Here is a 19879-nt window from a genome sequence, read left to right as displayed (position 1 = left end):
TTTGTAAGCAGCATAGCATTAAGTTAATGTGGCAGTTTCCAAATACATTTCCACCAATTTGAGCTGTAAACCAGTCCTTAATTGGAAAGAGATTGCTATTCATACGTAGCTGGTTACCTGGCAAAGAGGGAATCTAGAAGGCAGAAGGCTGTGCCAGCCTGCCCAATCACCATTTCAATGGCACATGCCACAAGAGCCAAGCACTCGTTTACTGGATTGATCATGGTAGATAAACTCCAAATAACAGAGAAATTAACAAATGCTTGACATGTGCTCAACATCCATTATTCTGACACTGCTCTGAAAACGTTAAGCCTGGGAGGATTCTTCATCTGCATTCATGTGTCCCTAGAGAGAGGCACAAAGCATATTGTGTCCCTGTCCTTCCTCCAGATCAAATCTACAGACACTGGCCAATAAGTCACAGGGAACTGGGGCTGTCTGTTAAAACAAAATTAAATGAAATATAATAATGTGATAGCTGTATTTTTATGTGTAAAAAAAAATGTAAAGAGGTAATTTTTAACTATATGTTAAATATCTTTTTAAAATAACATAAATGCTATTTGTTATCTTGATGAATGTGTAATCTATAATAAAAATGTAAAATTGTAATTAAAACACTACTATGGTTTATTAATTTAGGTAGTATCTCATGGCACTACAAAAAATATTAAATTATTAAAATTACATTTTAAAACACTTAAAGTATTTAAATTTAGATAACAAAAGAGAGCCCACAGCTTTATATAGTTAGGTCCATATATATTTGGACACAGGCACAATTTTAGATTTTTTTAGGCATTGACCAAAACATATTCAAGCTATAGTTATATAATGGATATGGGCTGAGAGTGCACACTCTCAGGTTTAATTGGAGGAAGGGTTTAGGAATTACAGCTCTTAAGAGTAGCCTTTTGGTCCCTTTTTCAAGGGACCAAAAGTAATTGAACAATTGAATCAAAAGCGGTTTCATGGCCAGGTGTGAGATACTCCATTATTTCTTCATCAATTAAGCAGGTAAAAGGTCTGGAGTTGATTCTACGTGTGGTATTTGCATTTGGAATCTATTGCTGTGAACCCACATCATGCGTTCAAAGGAGCTGTCCATGCAAGTGAAAAAGGCCATTGTAAGGCTTCAAAAACTAAACAAATCCATCAGAAAGATTGCAGCAACATTAGGAGTGGACAAATCAACAGTTTGGCACATTCTGAGGAAAGAAGAATGCACTGGTGAGCTCAGCAGCATAAAAAGGCATGGAAATCCACGGAAGACAACAGTGGTGGATGATCGCAGGATCCTCTCTATGGTAAAGAAAAATTTATTTACAACATCCAGACAAAGTGAAGAACACTCTCCAGGAGGTGGGCATATCATTGTCAAAGTCTACAATCAAGAGAAGACTTCACGAGAGCAAATACAGAAGGTTCACCACAAGGTACAAACCATTCATAAGCCTGAAGAATAGAAAACCCAGATTAGACTTTGCCAAAAAACATCTAAAAAGCCAGACCAGTTCTGGAAAAGCATTCTTTGGATGGATGAAGCTAAGATTAATCTGTACCAGAATGACAGGAAGAAAAAAGTGTGGAGAAGGCTTGGAACAGCTCATGATCCAAAGCACATGTCATCTGTAAAACATGGTGGAGGGAGTGTGCCGGCATGTGCATGCATGGCTTCCAGTGGCACTGAGTCAATGGGGTTTATTGATGATGTGACAGAAGCAGCCGGATGAATTCTGCAGTGTCTAAAGATACACTGTCAGCTGAAATTCAGCCAAATGCAGCAAAGTTGATTGGACAGCGTTTCACAGTACAGATGGACAATGATCCATAACACACTGCAAAAGCAACCCAGGAGCTTTTGCTGAAAAAGAAGTGGAATATTCATCAATGGCCAAGTCAATCACCTGATCTCAACCCAATTGAGCACGCATTTCACTTGCTGAAGGCAAAACTAAAGGCAGAAAGACCCACAAAGAACAAATGAAGACAGCTGCAGTTAGAGCCTGGTAAAGCATCAGAAAGGAGTTAACCCAGTCTTTGGTAATGTCCATGGGTTCCAGACTTCAGGCAGTCATTGCCAGTCAAGGATTCTCAACAAAATATTAAAAATGAACATTTTATTTATGATTATATTCATTTGTCCAATTACTTTTGGTCCCTTGAAAAAGGGGGGGGTGGCTACTCTTAAAGAGCTGTAATTCCTAAACCCTTCCTCCAATTTGGATGTACATACCCTAAAATTAAACCTCAGAGTATGCATCCATTATATAACCCTAGCTTGAATATGTTTTGGTAAATACCAGAAAAAAACTAAAATTGTGCCTGTGTCCAAATATATATGCACCTAACTGTATATATTTATATTGGTGCACTACCATGTTTTAGCAGCTCTTGTGGGGAAGCCCTGATGTACTGGTTGGAGAGTGATCTGCAGCTCAGCAAATATAATCTCCAGGGCTTGTCAAATTTGCTAGGAATCTAGCAGCCATCTAAAAAAGTTAGGAGCCAGTTTTTTTCTAGCATAACATGGGTTGCCTTTGCCCAGGACAAGGCAAATTTTGGGCGTCAAACCTCATGCAACTCAATTTGCTGCAAGACCATCACTATCACAACGTTTTAGGCACTACTGAAAATAATGGCATCTGAACCTGCATTTTGCAAGCACAGGGATTCTACCATGATCCCAAAATGCCCAGGTGTAAATTCCCTGGTTCACACATATATGATTCTGGATGCATTTTCAAACTCACAGATTCAAACGACAGGCTAGATATTCTGCGTTCCTATTGAGGTGGTCCTTACAGACGCGATACACGCGCATTTTCTTTTGAGCTCCATTACGAAAAGGGTCCTATGTGAATTTTAAGTGGTGCATTCTAGACTCTTAAGTGATAGAGTACAGTGGCATGCAGAGAGAAGTGTCCACATAGGACTACTATTGATAGGAGTTTATGCATTCAAATCAATGGGAGGCGTTTTTACATTGAAGTCAATGGGACGTGATTTTGCATTGAATTCAATGGGAAGCGATTCTGCATTGAAGTTAATGGGATGCGATTTTGCATTAAAGTCAAACCCAGACACATCCATCGGATTGCCAGACAGAGAAGCATGGTTCATCACTCCAAAAAACACGTCTCCACTGCTCTAGAGTCCAGAGGCGGCATGCTTTACGCCACTGCATCCGACACTTTGCATTGCACTTGGTGATGTAAGGCTTGGATGCAGCTGCTCGGCCATGGAAACCCATTTCATGAAGCTCTCTATGCAATGTTGTTGTGCTAATCTGAAGGCCACATGCAGTTTAGGGGTTTTTAGCTATTCAAAATAAAATCTATGTATAACCCCAAAGAAAAGTAAAACGTTCACCCTTGAAAGTGCAAATATTACAAACCTTTTCTATGTGCCTTCCTCACACTTCAAATCCTACCCCACATTCCCAAAAACATATAGAACCAAAACCAAAACTGTCCACAGTTCAAAGCCCAAAATATCCACACTATCCAATCTTACAACTGTGATTGATGTCCAAATCGTCACTCCAATCCAAGGTACCTCAAACAGAATTTAAACTGAATATAGTGCATTACCTTTTTAAACAATATAATATTCCGTGATATCATGCACAAACACTAGTGAAGAATGTAACCGCACACACAAAAAAAAAATGTATTTATTTATAATATATAATTATAATTCTATAATATTAAGACCAAATGTGAAGTTGAAAATCCACACACTTCAACTCGTGATATAGTGAATTAATCACTCCAAGTGAAATTCAACAAACCAAACATATACAACCAGTGACATACAGCCATCTGACAATGTCAGATGGCTTTCCTCTTTAGGGGAGAATACACTGGGATCTCCCCGTTCCTCACAAGACAGAGAAGATAAAACTCAGTGGAGTAGATGCAAAAAGATTTAATCATTAAGTAACTGCTTACATATAAGGTAAAAACCGTCCATCCTATGCAAGACCACATTCAAGATGGCCGTGATGCTCCTTCCGGTTTGTGTCTGACGTGAAGTGTTTGAAGTGTGAGGAAGGTTTTTAGCTATTGACTCTGCAGACAGTTGTCGACTTCTGTACACTGTGCGCTTCAGCATGCGCTGACCCTGCGCTGTCATTTTACATAGCCTACCACTTTGTGATTGAGTTGATGTTGTTCCCAGATACTTCCACTTTGTTATAATACCACTAACAGTTGAGCGTGGAATATTTAGTAGCAAGGAAATTTCATGGATGGACTTATTGCACAGGTGGCAACCTATCACGGCACCACGCTTAAATTCACTGAGCTCCTGAGAGCGACCCATTCTTTCACAATATACATACATACATAGAGAGAGAGAGAGAGAGAGAGAGAGAGAGAGAGAGGCAGCTTTTTTTGATCATTTTTAAACTGATGTTATGTTTAAAATATTTTTCAGGTTTATACAAACTGTTTTACAAACATTACAAATGACACAGCCATATAAAAGCACAGCAAACATTGTCTCCGTTCAGACATTATTATTATACAGAATTTATATAGCACCAGAAGGTTTGCTCAGCGCTGTACATTATAGTGGGGGACAGAACATGAGACAATACAGTAACAAAACAATACACGAGGGGTTTGAGGGCCCTGCTCTTTCGAGCTTACAATCTAGGAGATGTTTGGGTTGATTTACTAAAATTGGAAGGTGCAAGATCTGGTGCAGGTTTGCCTGATAGTCAATCAGCTTCTAACTTTAGCTTGTTCAATTAAGTTTTGACAAAAAGAACCTGGAAGCTGATTTTATACAGAGCTGCACCGGACTTTGCACTCCCCAGTTTTAGTAAATCGACCCCATTGTCTGACTCATTGATGGAGATGTACAATAGGGAGGCACTGCTCATATTATAAATCTACATAAACATTTTTTTATATAACAGCAATAGGTGAAAAAAAAAACATGAAAAGGAGTCTAAAGCCCCACCTGCTGACAGAAAAGATTAATACAAATTATTGATATGCAATATTTCAAATGTACCGGAAATACATTAAAAAAAAAAAATTTTTATTCCTGCCCAGAATAGAATTAAAAAATACATCCAAAACCACTACACATTCTTTCTATTCTCTTTTAAAATAAGAAACTGTGCTAAATAATTACAAACGAATGAAGAGAATAACACAGTACCTACTCAAGTATTTAGATGCCCTAACAGGGTGGTTGGTTCAATTATGAGAAAGTTATAGCTCTATCAAACCACCTACACACTGACTAGAAAAGGATATCTCTCAAACGTGTTTGTGCAAAGAAGCCAATACTCACTTTTAAGGAGCTGCAGAATTCAGTAGATATGGCTGGAGTAAAGGTACACTAGTTGGCCATATCAATAGCTCTGTAAAACATTGGTCAGTATAGAACACTGGCACAAAAAAAGCCAACACACATTGGAGTTTTCCAAGAAGCATAAGAGTGATTCAATTCTAAAATGGGAAAAACTGTTTTCATTAGTGGAATAAACATTGTGAAGCTCCTTTACATCAGCAGCGCCTAGGTATGTTGTAAAAAAATGACTAAACAACCATTCAAACAAGAACATTGTAACATTTCTGAAGAGAAAAAAAAAAAAAAAACATGATCTGCAATTGCCAAAAGTCAAAGGATTGATCTCAAACTAGCTGAGAATCTGTTACAAGTGTTCAAATCTAAGTTTAGTTAGTGTAATTCCAGGTTTATTGCTAACTATGCTTAAAGCGGAGTTCCATTTGGAAAAAAAAAAGTCAGCAACTACAAAAACTGTAGCTCCTGACTTCTAAAATACAGACACTTACCTGTCCCTCGATCCAGCTGTGTTCTCGCCACAGATGGTTTCACCGGCCATCTTCTCTCCCTGGCATCTTCAGTGTGGGCACCCAGCTGTGACAGCACAACTGGGTGGCCACTGAGCATGCGCGAGTAAAGCTGCCACTCCCCAAAGGTGCCAAACCTTAATGGGGAGCGGGGGACAAAGGTTTAAAGCGAAACTTCCCCTTTTGGGTGGAGCTCAGCTTTAAACCTGCTTACACCCCCTTCTAAATCCTATTCTAACTATCCTGTGAAGAGAAGATGCTTATAATAACCTATTCTGAGGTCACTCCGGTCCAGTAATGTGATCTCCCCAGCAGCCAGCTTTAGAGAGGAGAGACCATCGACAATGACTGCAATGCCTGGGCAGTGACGTCACTCATAGGCTTACTATGGGGCATCTGTTGTCAGCTGTCCCTCCTCTTCCCTGAAGCTGCTGCTGGAAGCCGATCACGTGACTGGACCGGGGCACCATCAGAATAGGTAACTGTAAGTATGAATCTATATAGTAAGTATACACGAGTCCAGGAATGTAATTTTATAACTTCCTTCCACAGCATAGTTTGAATAGGACTTAGAAGTGGGATGGGAAGAGGTTTAGGAAAAGTTAGCAATAAACCTGGAATTCCGCTACAAGTTAAAAAAAAAAAAAAATCACAAGTAAAAGATAAAAACATTCAACCAGTAGTGTCCATTGTGCTGGTGGCTACTGTCAGCCTTTGCCCCCCCCTTCCCAGGAGTGGGGTTCAATACAGCCTTTGTACCTGTCATAGACACTTGTTAAGAGTACTGGCTATGTCTGCCCTTTCAGTCCCCTCCCTCCATTCACAGCAACTGTAATACAGCTTCCAGCAATGAAAAGCAATCTATGAATGGAAGAAGCAGACCTTTCAATCATCTGCCCGTCCTTCATTCAAGGAGTGATTTTCATTGCTCTAAGCATTAGCACAACTTTTACGAATGGAGGAGGGGAACAGAATGGGAAGGCATAGTTGACACTTTTGACAAGTACCTAGGACAGGTCCAGAAGCAGTAATAACCCCCAAAGAACTAAAAGGTCACAGCTGCAGGGTATGGGGAGCAGAGGACTGAAAGTTTTAACTAAGAGCAGCCATCAGCGTAAGGGACGCTTCTCAATGAATGTAAGTGCCGACCCTTGTGCCAATGAAAAACAAACTAAAAATAAAAATTAGGATTTCAGTATGGATTTAATAGGATGTGCCATTATGACATTTTATAAAATAGTAAACAGAAAATAGATCTTAATGAGTATTTTCAGTAAAAATTCAGATTTTCCAGGCAGCAGTTTGTGTGTTTCTATGTCCTAAAAAAAAAGTGTTACTTTCTTGCAATAAAGATTTATTCTTTATCATTCAGGGGATGTAACACCATCATTTGATGTTGTAATTGCCTCAACAAAAAATTCTGGTGGACTACCAGTCAGATATGTAACTCTGAACTTAACTATCTGTTCTTAAAAGAGCGGATTGGACTTCAGTGCACTTGAAAATATAACATAATTTTATTTCAAAACACGCCAGTGTTACTATTGCTTGAAAACAAAATTGTAAAATGTTTCCAAAAAGTTTTTTTCTTATTCCTAATTTGACACAGTCACCATTCCATAACGGGGCATAAAGTCAACGTGAAGGCGTAAATTAAGTTAAATTAAGTAAACCAAAGCTTTTCATTTAAATATATTCATTGACTATTTGTTCTCATTTAAATTGCTCCATGATTAATATACACGCCCATATTGCAGGCTTCCCCTGTTACAAAAGAGTAATTGTATCGCTAATTTTCTATGAGCTGTGACAAATCTGTGGTCTTATATTCTTAGCACCCTAAATGATGCCAGATTTAGCTTTTGTTCCTTTAACGCTTTATGCAAAATTTACAGATAATTTCTGTTTGTCCTTCTTCCCAATCCTAAAATTTCACTGGTCATATTAGATGGTTAACAAATTCTGGAGCCGGTCCCATCAAGCTCCTGCATCAAGCATTTTCTGACATAAGAGCCAGATTGTGCCATCTGAAAACAAGATCAAATTTTTAATTTAAGAATGACCATTAAACTTCATGTACATGCATGTACAAACTTGTCATACAATCTTGGAAAAAAGTCTTTAGAAAAGTTGTGGATAATTTTTTATATACTGCACGTAATCAGAGTATATGTATAAACAAATGTTTGTTAGTATTGAATATGGAAGAATTAAAACTCCTGTCAAGCTGTTCATTTATTTTTTTTTCTGTCTCTGTCCCACTGTGGAAATTTCTATATATTTCCTGTCCTTTAGAAGCAACAGGAATATATTATACAGTTGTCACTGGAATATTTTCCCCATTTAAAGAATTGATCCTAATCTCTTGCTCTAAAATTTTGGATTTCTTGGTAAAAAAAAAAAGAAAAGAAAGATACTCCCTTTATACACATTTCAATAAAAGTGGTGTGTTTTAACATTTGGAAACCAGCTATCTTCTGAAATGTGGTAGGCTGCCAGATGTAACTGCATAGCATAGCTTTTTACATTAAATGTAATGTGCAGGTAGACACTCCAGTGTTGGAGGCTTGGATTGGTTGACTGTTTAGACTACCATAGTTGGTTAATCTTAATAGGATCAGAAAGTGGCATTTACTTTCCTGTTCAGTTTTTTTTCCCTTCACAAAAGCAAAAACATGCAATAACAGTCAGTCCAGAATTATCTGCCATTGTTCTGAATGTTTTAAACAAGGTAAAATGAGATTGCTGGTTCTGGGTTACAGCACTTTACACTTCATCAATGCTCTTCGCACTGCCTTATTAAACCCCATTAGAAATATTTATTCATTTATGCAAAGCCTGTGTGTTGATTTTACAAAGGTTGTACAAAATAAAAATGGTGGCAACAGATAAAAAACACGGTTGTTAACAGTCATTTCTTATCAACTGTTTTAACACTTTCCCCACCATGACTGATGCTATGTATAAAAACCATGGTGGTGGTGTGCCCTGACAAAGTTTCTCCCCAAAATTTATAATGCCTGAGAGTACAATGTCACCAGACACTGGGCCATGTCTGAGGAAGCAAAGGTCACCAAACACTGGGCCATGTCTGAGGGAACAATGTCACCAGACACTGGGCCATCTGTGAGAGAACAGTATCACCAAAGACAGGACCATGTCTGAGAGAACAACATTACCACCCACTGAGCAATGTTTGAGGGAACAACAATGTAATCAATTGGCCATCGGGCCATGTCTGTGGGAAAAATATCACCAGAAACAGGGCCATGGCTCAGGAATCAATATCCCCAGATATTTGCCAATGTCTGAAGGAGCAATGTAACCAGAAGGTGGGCCAGAACTGAGGGAATAACATGTCTTTGTGATGAAAGTCACTAGACACTGGACAATGTCTAAGAGAAAACCGTCAGCAGAGACTGGGCCATTTCTGAGGAAAAGAAGGTCCCCAAACAATGTGCCCTGTCTGGAGGAGCATGTCTGTCTTAAGTCTAGTACACACGATCAGAAAATCGTACAAAAAATACCACTTTCGAAGCAACCGTATGATAATCTGAACCAAACCAAATACTGGGCTAATGTCTGAGAGAACAGTGTAACCAGACAGCAGACCATGTCTGAGGGACAATGTCTATCTTAGTGAAGGAAGTCACCAGGCACTGGACAATGTCTGTGGAAAACATCACCAGACACTGGGCCATATCTGAGGAAAAAAGTGAAAAACTAGGCCATGTCTGGGGGAGCAAAGACTGTCTTAAGGAAGAAAGTTATTAGACACTAGACCATGCCTAAGGGAACAATGTCACTAGACACTGGGCCATGTCTGAGAGAACAATGTCACTAGACACTGGGCCATGTCTGAGGTAACAATGTCACTAGACACAGGGCCATGCCCATGGATAAGATTCTTCCACAATTCATAATTAAAAGTGTGGTGGGCTGCACTAGCAGACCTCCTGGGATTAAAATAGTTACTTCAGAATTTAGAAAAGATATACGTGTGTGTATACATTCCTCCGAAATGTGCGTTGTATCCAAGTGAGAAGTTGAGCCTAGCATTAATGGTTTTTTTATCTTAAAAACATCCCGTGACTGCCTCTTATGTTTTGGATTTTCTCTACGCTCAGTGATTGCTCCAGATTTTCATTTTTTTTTGTCCTGTGTGGCAGCATTCCTCCTACTCTGCAAACACACACAAACACAAGTAAGGACTGGCCAGATACAAAGAACCTGCCGCCATGTGTACCTGAGGATTTACACCTGATGCCTAATTTTTTGGTGTCTCCACTGTTGTCAAGGAAAATGCTTTTTCCTTGGCTTCTGAGTGCTTTAGGAAGCATCAATTTGACCATCCTTCAGTTAAAAATTATATTAAAAATACGCTTTTTTCAATTAATGTAACTACTGTATTATTTAGCTTGGGCCAACATACTAGCACATTAGGAGTTTGCACAACTGATTCAGATTCTGTCTGCTACAGTTTTTGTACAGTAACCAATGAGCTTCTAACTTCAGCATGTTTGGTTAACCTTTAAAAGGGAAAGCTAGAAGCTAATTGGTTGCAATGCACAGTCGCTCCAGTCTTAGTAAATTCCCTTATTTTTATAAATTAAATGTAAAACAGAATATATTTGTAGTCTTATCTTACATAGTAACAATGGAGGTAGAAATAAATATTTTTTTTTTACTATTTTAGTTGTAAACCCCAGCAAAGGATAGAATGTAGTGCTTTGAAAGGTATCTTTTTGAAATGATGGCTTTACATGAATGTCCATAATGCAAAATGTACAATGCCACTTAAGACGTATAATAAAAACTTGTGTGGTTACGCTATTTGAGATACATGAATATAATGCAGCATATTAAGTAATCTTTCATAGAAGGCATCCAGCGTCTGTCCATCCCCACTGTACCAACAGGCTTTGAGAATCAAGAGAGCAGACAATTTCCAATTCAAATGACCATCATTGCATGACCTTTCCTGGCCCCCAGAGCTCAGAGTACCACTCCTTCAGTGTCTCTTGCTATCTCAGCAGTTAACAGGGCAAGGCTACACGGCAGGGGCTCACTATCTGCATCCTCTTCTATTGTGTGATTTGCATCATTGACAGCACTGTGTCGAATGCTATCACCCAGGGAGAATGCAGCATCATGGGATAAGCATAGCTGGCAGATGACTCCCCTAGACATCTGTGTTATGTGGCCGGCTGTGCTCGGGCTCCTGCTCATAAGCTGTCATCTCGCTCCAGCATTCACTCACATTTACTTAGTGTGTTATTTTTGCCTCCTGTTTAAATGAAGTAGAACAAAAGAAAGAAACAGTCATTAAACCAGCTCCCTCTGCACAGATCTGAATCAGTGGGGAATTAAGCTCACTCAGGGTTAAATAGACTGCATTCTAACACTAGCAAAGAAAACACAACAGCCTATAAGAGATGACAATTTTGATAAAGTAAAAAAAAATTACCCTAAAACCTATTGCCAAATTATCTCAACTGGAACTTCAACACCGTTTGCACTAATGCATGTTTAGCTAGTTGTTGACAGAGAATGACGACATATTTTTTTCAAATAGCACTACATAACTGTGGCAAAAATTCATTTTGTAGTCCATCCACGTAAGTTTTGCCATGCTCAGCATTCCACATTCCAAGTTACACGGGCCACATAGTACTTCTCAGTAAAATATATTCTACTACAGGACTGCATAATTGACTAGAGGTAGACAACAAACCTAAAATACAGTACATACCTTTTTTAACTGTATAATTGATGGAAACAGTAACACAAACACATTATTATAGTGGTGCACTGAAATGAAAATTCTGAACCGAAACCTCAGGTTGCGCTTGGCCAAAAACTGAAATGGACAGTTTAAAAAAAAAAAAAATTATATAAAATCTCACACACACTATATTGCCAAAAGTATCGGGATGCCTGCCTTTAGACGCACATGAACTTTAATGGCATCACAGTCTTTGTCTGTATGGTTCAATATTGAGTAGGCCCATCCTTTGCAGCTATAACAGCTTCAATTCTTCTGGGAAGGCTGTCCACAAGGTTTAGGAGTGTGTCTATGGGAATGTTTGATCATTGTTCCAGAAAAGCATTTGTGAGCTCTGATGTTAGATGAGAAGGCCTGGCTCGTAGCCTCCGATCCAATTCATCTCAAAGGTGTTCTATTGGGTTGAGGAGCAGGCCAGTCAAGTTCCTCCACCCCAAACTCGCTCATCCATGTCTTTATAGACCTTGCTTTGTGCACTGATGCTCAGTCATGTTGGAACAGGAAGGAGCCATCCCCAAACTGTTTCCACAAAGTTGAAAAATGATTCCATACCATAACTCCCCCTCCACCAAACTTTACACTTGGCACAATGCAGTCAGGAAAGTACCGTTCTCCTGGCAGCCGCCAAACCCAGACATGTCCATCGGATTGCCAGAGAAGTGCAATTCATCACTCCAGAGAACACGTCTCCACTGCTCCAGAGTCTAGTGGTGGCGTGCTTTACATTGCACTTGGTGATGTATGGCTTGGATGCAGCTGCTTGGCCATGGAAACGCATTCCATGAAGCTCTCTATGCACTGTTGTTCTGGTAATCTGAAGGCCACATGAAGTTTGGAAGTATTCAGCTATTGACTCTGCAGACAGTTGGCGACTTCTGCGCACTGTGCGTTTCAGCATGAGCTGATCCCGCTCTTTCATTTTACGTGGCCTATCACTTTGTGGCTGAGTTGCTGTTGTTCGCAGTTGCTTCCACTTTGTTATAATACCACTAACAGTTGACTGTGGAATATTTAGTACCAAGGTAATTTCACAGATGGACTTATTGCACAGGTGGCAACCTATCACGGTACCAAGCCTGAATTCACTGAGCTCCTGAGAGCGACCTGTTCTTTCACAAATGTTTCTAGAAGCAGTCTGCATGCCTAGGTGCTTGATTGTGTACACTTGTGGCCATGGAGGTGATTGGAACACCTGTTCCAACATCCCCTAAGTTATCCTTATAATCAGATATTTAGCAAGAAAATCCTCTGAGCTGGATCTGTGCATGCACGCCAGCACAAGTAGTGTAGTATTTCATCCTATGAAGAATTTGTACTCTACCAGAGCATAGGTTAAAAACAGTTCACAAATTTGAATAATAAAATAAACAATACATGCTAGGCCCAGCTCTGGAGATTTTGACAAACCATTGCACCGCCTCATTTTACCAAATGTTTGGTTACACTTGAGGTGGCTTCCAGGTTTATATATGTAAACAAAAAAAACAACAACTTGTAAGCAGGGATGTTGAATTCCTATGGCCTGATGCAAGGGAGATGTAGTTCCGGGCACCGGGCAGGTAGGTTTTTATTACCTTTAGCCCTGCTGCAAGCAGCAGGCCTCACCTCTCAGGTGGAAGCATTCAGGTGGCTGCGCTGACACCGATTGCTTCCACACAGTGTGAACCTCCCCCCCCGTGTGAGGTCTCCCGGGCTCTGCTTGCAAATTTTCGAGCCCGGGACAGGCTCAATGCCATCGGCTAGAGGGGAGGAAGGAGAGCGGACAAGTCCGCTCCCCTCCCCTTTTTGTCCTGACCTGGAAGTGTTATGATGTCACTTCTGGGTCCCCGTTGACAGATTTCTGGCCATTGAGGCCAGGAAAGAATGTAATACGGTGTGATGTGCACTGTATTACATTCAGGGGAGTACAGGGGAGACATCCAGGGTCTTTTAGACCGAAGGTTTGGTTACGCTTTAGGTGTCTGCCAGGTTTATATATTTAAAAAAAAAAACAACTTGTAAACAGGGATGTTGAATTCCTATTAACTGATGCCTGGGACATGTAGCTCCGGGTGCCAGGCAGGTAGGTTTTTTTTTACCTTTAGCCCAGCTGCGGGCAAGCAGTAAGGCTCTTCCCCCCGTGTGAACTGCCCACTGTCTCCCAGGCTCCGCTTGCCCATCTGCGGGCCCGGGTCCGACTTTCCACCGTCTGCTAGAGGGGAGGGAGGAGAGTGGACATGTCCCCTCCCCTTCCGCTCCTTGTCCTGACCCTGAAGCGATGTCATGATGTGCAATGTACACTGCATTCAATTCAGTGGAGCACAGGGGAGACATCCAGGGTCTTTTAGACCTTGGATGTCTCAATAAAAAGAGAACATGTCACCCAAAATTATCACATAGAGGACTTTGTCCCCTATGTGATGAAAAAAATAAATGAGTAAAAAAAAAAAAAAATTGTAAAACCTGAAAGTTACACCACATAACATCCCCCATCCCAAAAACAATTGAAACCCCCCACCCCCACATATACGTGCATACAAGCGTAAAAGCAAACGCTGGGGCACCTACGCATGAAAACGTAGATTGTGATACACGTCACGTATCGCACATATCATGCAGCATCATGCTGCATAAAAAATTGGAACTACCACTATTTTATTCTCTAGGGTGTCTGCTTTCAGAAAATAATAAATAAATAAATAGGTGCAGTGCTAAAGTATAAATAGGCATATGGTACCAAATTGCACCCAATAAACAGAAACAGTCAATAAGTGCAAAAGACGTGAAAGCTTGACAAGCAGTAGTCAGCAGGAAGTTAATCCTCCTTTGCAATATAATAGTGACTCCGTGCTCCATTCTGTATATATTGCACACTCACCAGATGCACAAGGAATTAGTGCATTAGATATAAGCTCTCTGCGGGGTCCCCTTTAAGGTAGATCAGTCAGCCTGTCAAGAGTATGGATCCCCTGTCTGGACACCAGCCTCTAGTACAGCTCCTCTTCCACTGGGGGGTCTCACCGAACAGATGGTTCAAAGCCAAGCCATATATAGAAAAAATTGATAGTGTAGTATTTTCATATACTTCAAAAACATATTAGTAATCCTTGTTACAAAGGTTGAGGATGTGAAATCCTCTAATCAATGGTAAAAGCATACAAAAATCTGAATATTAAAAACAAGAAGAGCAGATAACAATGGCTGTATCAGCCACTAACCAAGATGGCCGCCGGACCTCACATGCGGCTCCGGCGGCATGATGTCATCACGTTAGGGCTCCTCAACACGTTCCTGCTATGGCACGTTATCAAAAGGGGTGACGTTATCAAAACGCGGTGACGCGTGAAGTTGTTTTTTTTTTAAATTTCCACATCCCCGTGTAAGACCAAAAAAAAAAAAAAAAGATCATAAGCAAGGTAGGACGGCAAATATAACTATTCTACAGTTATTTTTATGCCAAACATATTTCTTGCAAACATGGAGTTCGTCAGCAAAAATGTTTTTGAAAAAAAACACTGCAAGGCCAATATTTTTTTTCTGATATTTCTGATTTTTTGCACACAAACTAAAGCTGGGTACATACTATAAGAAAATCAGGCAAAAGATTGCCCAGTTTTCCACAATGTTTCACTACAAGTCGAACATGGGAATGGTACTCATTTTATAAAAATTCTCAAACAACAAAGGCTTTTTTTTTTGTTTGACGAAGAAATATAGAAAATATACAGAAATATACAGCAATATAGCGTAGGTTATTGCTGTATATTGTTTCTGATTATGCACAACCTTTAGTATCAGATTTATCTTTTACGAAAACAGTACACATTAAACTAAAATCATTAGTTCTGTTCATGTACAATAAATATTTTGGAGTTTGTCCCTTCGGAAATTTTAGTTTGGAAAGTCTGAATAGAATCTCGAAAGTTGAGTATACACTATAAGAAAATCGAACTACTGTTCCTTGTATGGAATTTTTCTTTTGATTTTCTTATACTGTGTACACACTATAACAATCTTGGCTGGCTTCTTGAGTTTGATTAACTGCCTAAATTGCACATGAATCAGTCCACTCAGCCACACAATTCACAGCAACTTTTAAGCTGAAGAAATCTTTTGTAAAAAATATAGTAAACATCTGAAACTCAAAAGACTGAAGATTATTAACTCCTGGACCTGAGAATGTACAGTCAGGTCCATAAATATTGGGACATCGACACAATTCTAACATTTTTGGTTCTATACACCACCACAATGGATTTAAAATGAAATGAACAAGATGTGCTTTAACTGCAGACTGTCAGCTTTAATTTGAGGGTATTTACATCCAAATCAGGTGAACGGTGTAGGAATTGCAACAATTTGCATATGTGCCTCCCACTTGTTAAGGGACCAAAAGTAATGGGACAGAATAATAATCATAAATCAAACTTTCACTTTTTAATACTTGGTTGCAAATCCTTTGCAGTCAATTACAGCCTGAAGTCTGGAACGCATAGACATCACCAGACGCTGGGTTTCATCCCTGGTGATGCTCGGCCAGGCCTCTACTGCAACTGTCTTCAGTTCCTGCTTGTTCTTGAGTCATTTTCCCTTCAGTTTTGTCTTCAGCAAGTGAAATGCATGCTCAATCGGATTCAGGTCAGGTGATTAACTTGGCCATTGCATAACATTCCACTTCTTTCCCTTAAAAAACTCTTTGGTTGCTTTTGCAGTATGCTTTGGGTCATTGTCCATCTGCACTGTGAAGCGGCGTCCAATGAGTTCTGAAGCATTTGGCTGAATATGAGCAGATAATATTGCCCGAAACACTTCAGAATTCATCCTGCTGCTTTTGTCAGCAGTCATATCATCAATAAATACAAGAGAACCAGTTCCATTGGCAGCCATACATGCCCACGCCATGACACTACCACCTCCATGCTTCACTGATGAGGTGGTATGCTTAGGATCATGAGCAGTTCCTTTCCTTCTCCATACTCTTCTCTTCCCATCACTCTGGTACAAGTTGATCTCGGTCTCATCTGTCCATAGGATGATGTTCCAGAACTGTGAAGGCTTTTTTACATGTCGTTTGGCAAACTCTAATCTGGCCTTCCTGTTTTTGAAGCTCACCAATGGTTTCCATCTTGTGGTGAACCCTCTGTATTTACTCTGGTGAAGTCTTCTCTTGATTGTTGACTTTGACACACATACACCTACCTCCTGGAGAGTGTTCTTGATCTGGCCAACTGTTGTGAAGGGTGTTTTCTTCACCAGGGAAAGAATTCTTCGGTCATAAACCACAGTTTTCCGTGGTCTTCCGGGTCTTTTGGTGTTGCTGAGCTCACCAGTGCGTTCCTTCTTTTTAAGAATGTTCCAAACAGTTGTTTTGGCCACGCCTAATGTTTTTGCTATCTCTCTGATGGGTTTGTTTTGTTTTTTCAGCCTAATAATGGCTTGCTTCACTGATGGTGACAGCTCTTTGGATCTCATCTTGAGAGTTGACAGCAACAGATTCCAAATGCAAATAGCACACTTGAAATGAACTCTGGACCTTTTATCTGCTCATTGTAATTGGGATAATGAGGGAATAACACACCTGGCCATGGAACAGCTGAGAATCCAATTGTCCCATTACTTTTGGTCCCTTAACAAGTGGGAGGCACATATGCAAACTGTTGTAATTCCTACACTGTTCACCTGATTTGGATGTAAAAACCAGGGCTGTGGAGTCGGTAGATAAATGTTCCGACTCCTCGGTTTTTTGTACTTCCGACTTCGACTCCTCTGTATTAATATGCGAATGTGTTTTATACATTCCTTGAAGGAAAGAAAGGCAACATACATGTCATTACCACAGGACTACTGGCTGGGAAGCCAACAGTCTACTGTATTGAACAGTTTAAGCAAAAGACAAACACAATGAAAACAACAAAGTTTTATTAATTTTTTTTTTATTAATCAAGTGGCTGGATAGTAGCAGCAGGCATAAACATCAGGAACAGGAACTTTACCAGTCCAAAAATACAAACCACATTATTTGGTTGTTTTAGAACAAAAACAAAGCTTATCTATATGAACCAAAAACAAAATCTGTAAAACACTATGGAAAGTATAAGTATTGCCGCTCCTAATTGTGCGTTGCGTGCCATATAGTGAAGCACATGAAAAGCATGCTTCTTCACGGTCACTTAACGTGTTCGTCTTGCGGTTACGTGAGGCACTGCATGCATTGGTCTTTATTCTTACAGTAGAGAAGTCATTAATTATAACTTTTTGTGAATTGGGACATTTAAACTTGCTTTATTTTAATTCCAATCTAAATTTAATCGGGGTCGGAGTTGGAGCATTGTTTGCCGACTCCGACTCCAGGTACCCAAAATTTCCCAGACTCCGACTCCAACTCCACAGCCCTGGTAAAAACCCTCAAATTAAAGCTGTCAGTCTGCAGTTAAAGCACATCTTGTTTGCTTCATTTCAAATCCGTTGTGGTGGTGTATAGAGCCAAAAATGTTAGAATTGTGTCGATGTCTCAATATTTATGGACCTGACTGTATACAGAGTCACTCTACTCACTAGATCTCATTATCCTGGCCTACTAAAATCCATAACAAAGAAATACAGTATATAGCTCTGATATGTTAGTTGTAAAACTTTACCTCTCATCCTCCTGTTGATGAAGTTCCATGGCAAGAGCTAATACACTATGCAGAGAATACAGAGAATGCCATACACAGAACCAACCTAAAGTTCAACTAGCATTCTAGGAAATAAGGACAGAAAGAGAGCCAATTGCAAGTCTGAGATTTCAGATCAAACCTGAGCTTTTAGGCCAACAAAATTTACCAATTATGAAGTGTAAGCACCTACCAAAACAATCTCTTCAATTTATAACTAATCATGCACATACATCTACTATAGTCACTGGCAAATCCAGCAAATCTGAAAAAATGTGTGGCCAGCATGAAAAGCAGCACTTCCTAGCATCTGGTCCACACTGGAAGATTCCTCTATGAGAATGTTTTAATTTTTTTTCACCTTTTGGACAAAAATAACAAATGCATATTTGCAGATCAAAAAATGTGCATTTATTATTTTTGTCCAATAGGAGCCTTTAAAGCATTGCACCAGCGAACAGTAGATAATGAATGCCATGCAGGTCTCCTGCAGACCTATCAGAATATCTTTGAGCCGTATGGGAAGTACGGTCAAGCAGATATCCTTACAGGAAGCTTGAAAGAACTACCACGGCGCTCCACAGCACTGTGGTAGTTCATTGAAAACTACAAGCCGACAGCGGCTAAGGCTGCCGAGACTTGTAGGCACTCATTCACAGAACTCTGGGAATGAGTGATGTGGAAGTGTGGGCAGAGCCCTGCATGGCCACACTGTTTTAAATCTGACAGATAGTTTGGGGAGAAGTTTCCCCGTACTATCTGTTAGAGAGGGGGGGTGCAGCGGCCACTACTGCGGCTATTGAAACATGTTACATGTTCCACCCTAAAAAACATGAACTTATTATCCTTTAAATGTTTTCTATTAGCCAAGAACAAGTGCCAGTTTGTCTTACATTTTTATAACTACACAACTCTTGGATTACAACACCCTTATGAAAGAAAATAAGGTATACTGCTTTAGCAAGTACTTTTTGGAACAGAAATACACTATGAATGACTGGATGTAATCAGGCTGCTAAGAAATGCGTTGTTTTATAATATGAGTATATGTTTGAACGCAGAGAAAAAAAAGGAAGAACGTCAACTAAATTATATGCCTACATTTGAAAATAGTTAGGCTGGCATATTTATGGTGAAACTATGTGTATACATATACGGAGCCCATTTATAATGGAGTGTGGATATCGCTATCTGCTCTCTACTATACAACAAATGATACTCCACAACAGGCTCTGCATTTTATAGCTCACTCATAAAATGCAGGTCTTGTTAGGGAGCCCGTGGTTTACATATTCATTCTGCAGTGATTGGAAGAGACGCCAGTCATATGACCAGGCTCTACTCCTGCCTTTTAAACCCCATTTATTTCAATAGTATTTTGCTGGCTTTTGAGTCCAACAGGGCATTGAGCACATTTGTAAACCATTCATTGGTGCTTTATAAATAAACCCCCTAGTGTTTACATTTATTTACACACAAAATAATTTCCAAAATCCTTTTGTCCTATTTTTGAGATACGCAGCCCTGTATTAGTAACCATTTTTATGAATAAAAGCTTTTAAAGAATAACTCTGCTTATGCGGAGAGAAAAAAACATCCATCCCTATACACACCCCCCCCCC

At 39.8% G+C, this 19879-nt stretch overlaps 1 protein-coding gene across 3 annotated transcripts in view; it reads right to left on the bottom strand.

Moving 5' to 3' along the window:
- CDIN1 (CDAN1 interacting nuclease 1) overlaps positions 1-19879 on the bottom strand; it is a 535942-nt gene that overhangs the window by 451642 nt on the left and 64421 nt on the right. The gene's annotated exons all lie outside the window — the stretch shown is intronic.

Source organism: Staurois parvus, unplaced genomic scaffold (assembly GCF_062004578.1).
Source record: "Staurois parvus isolate SC_StPar_1 unplaced genomic scaffold, SC_StPar_1.0 ptg000104l, whole genome shotgun sequence".
NCBI lineage: Eukaryota > Metazoa > Chordata > Amphibia > Anura > Ranidae > Staurois > Staurois parvus.
The sequence above is the reverse complement of the archived record's forward strand: the minus strand, read 5'-3'. Positions and strand labels throughout refer to the sequence as shown.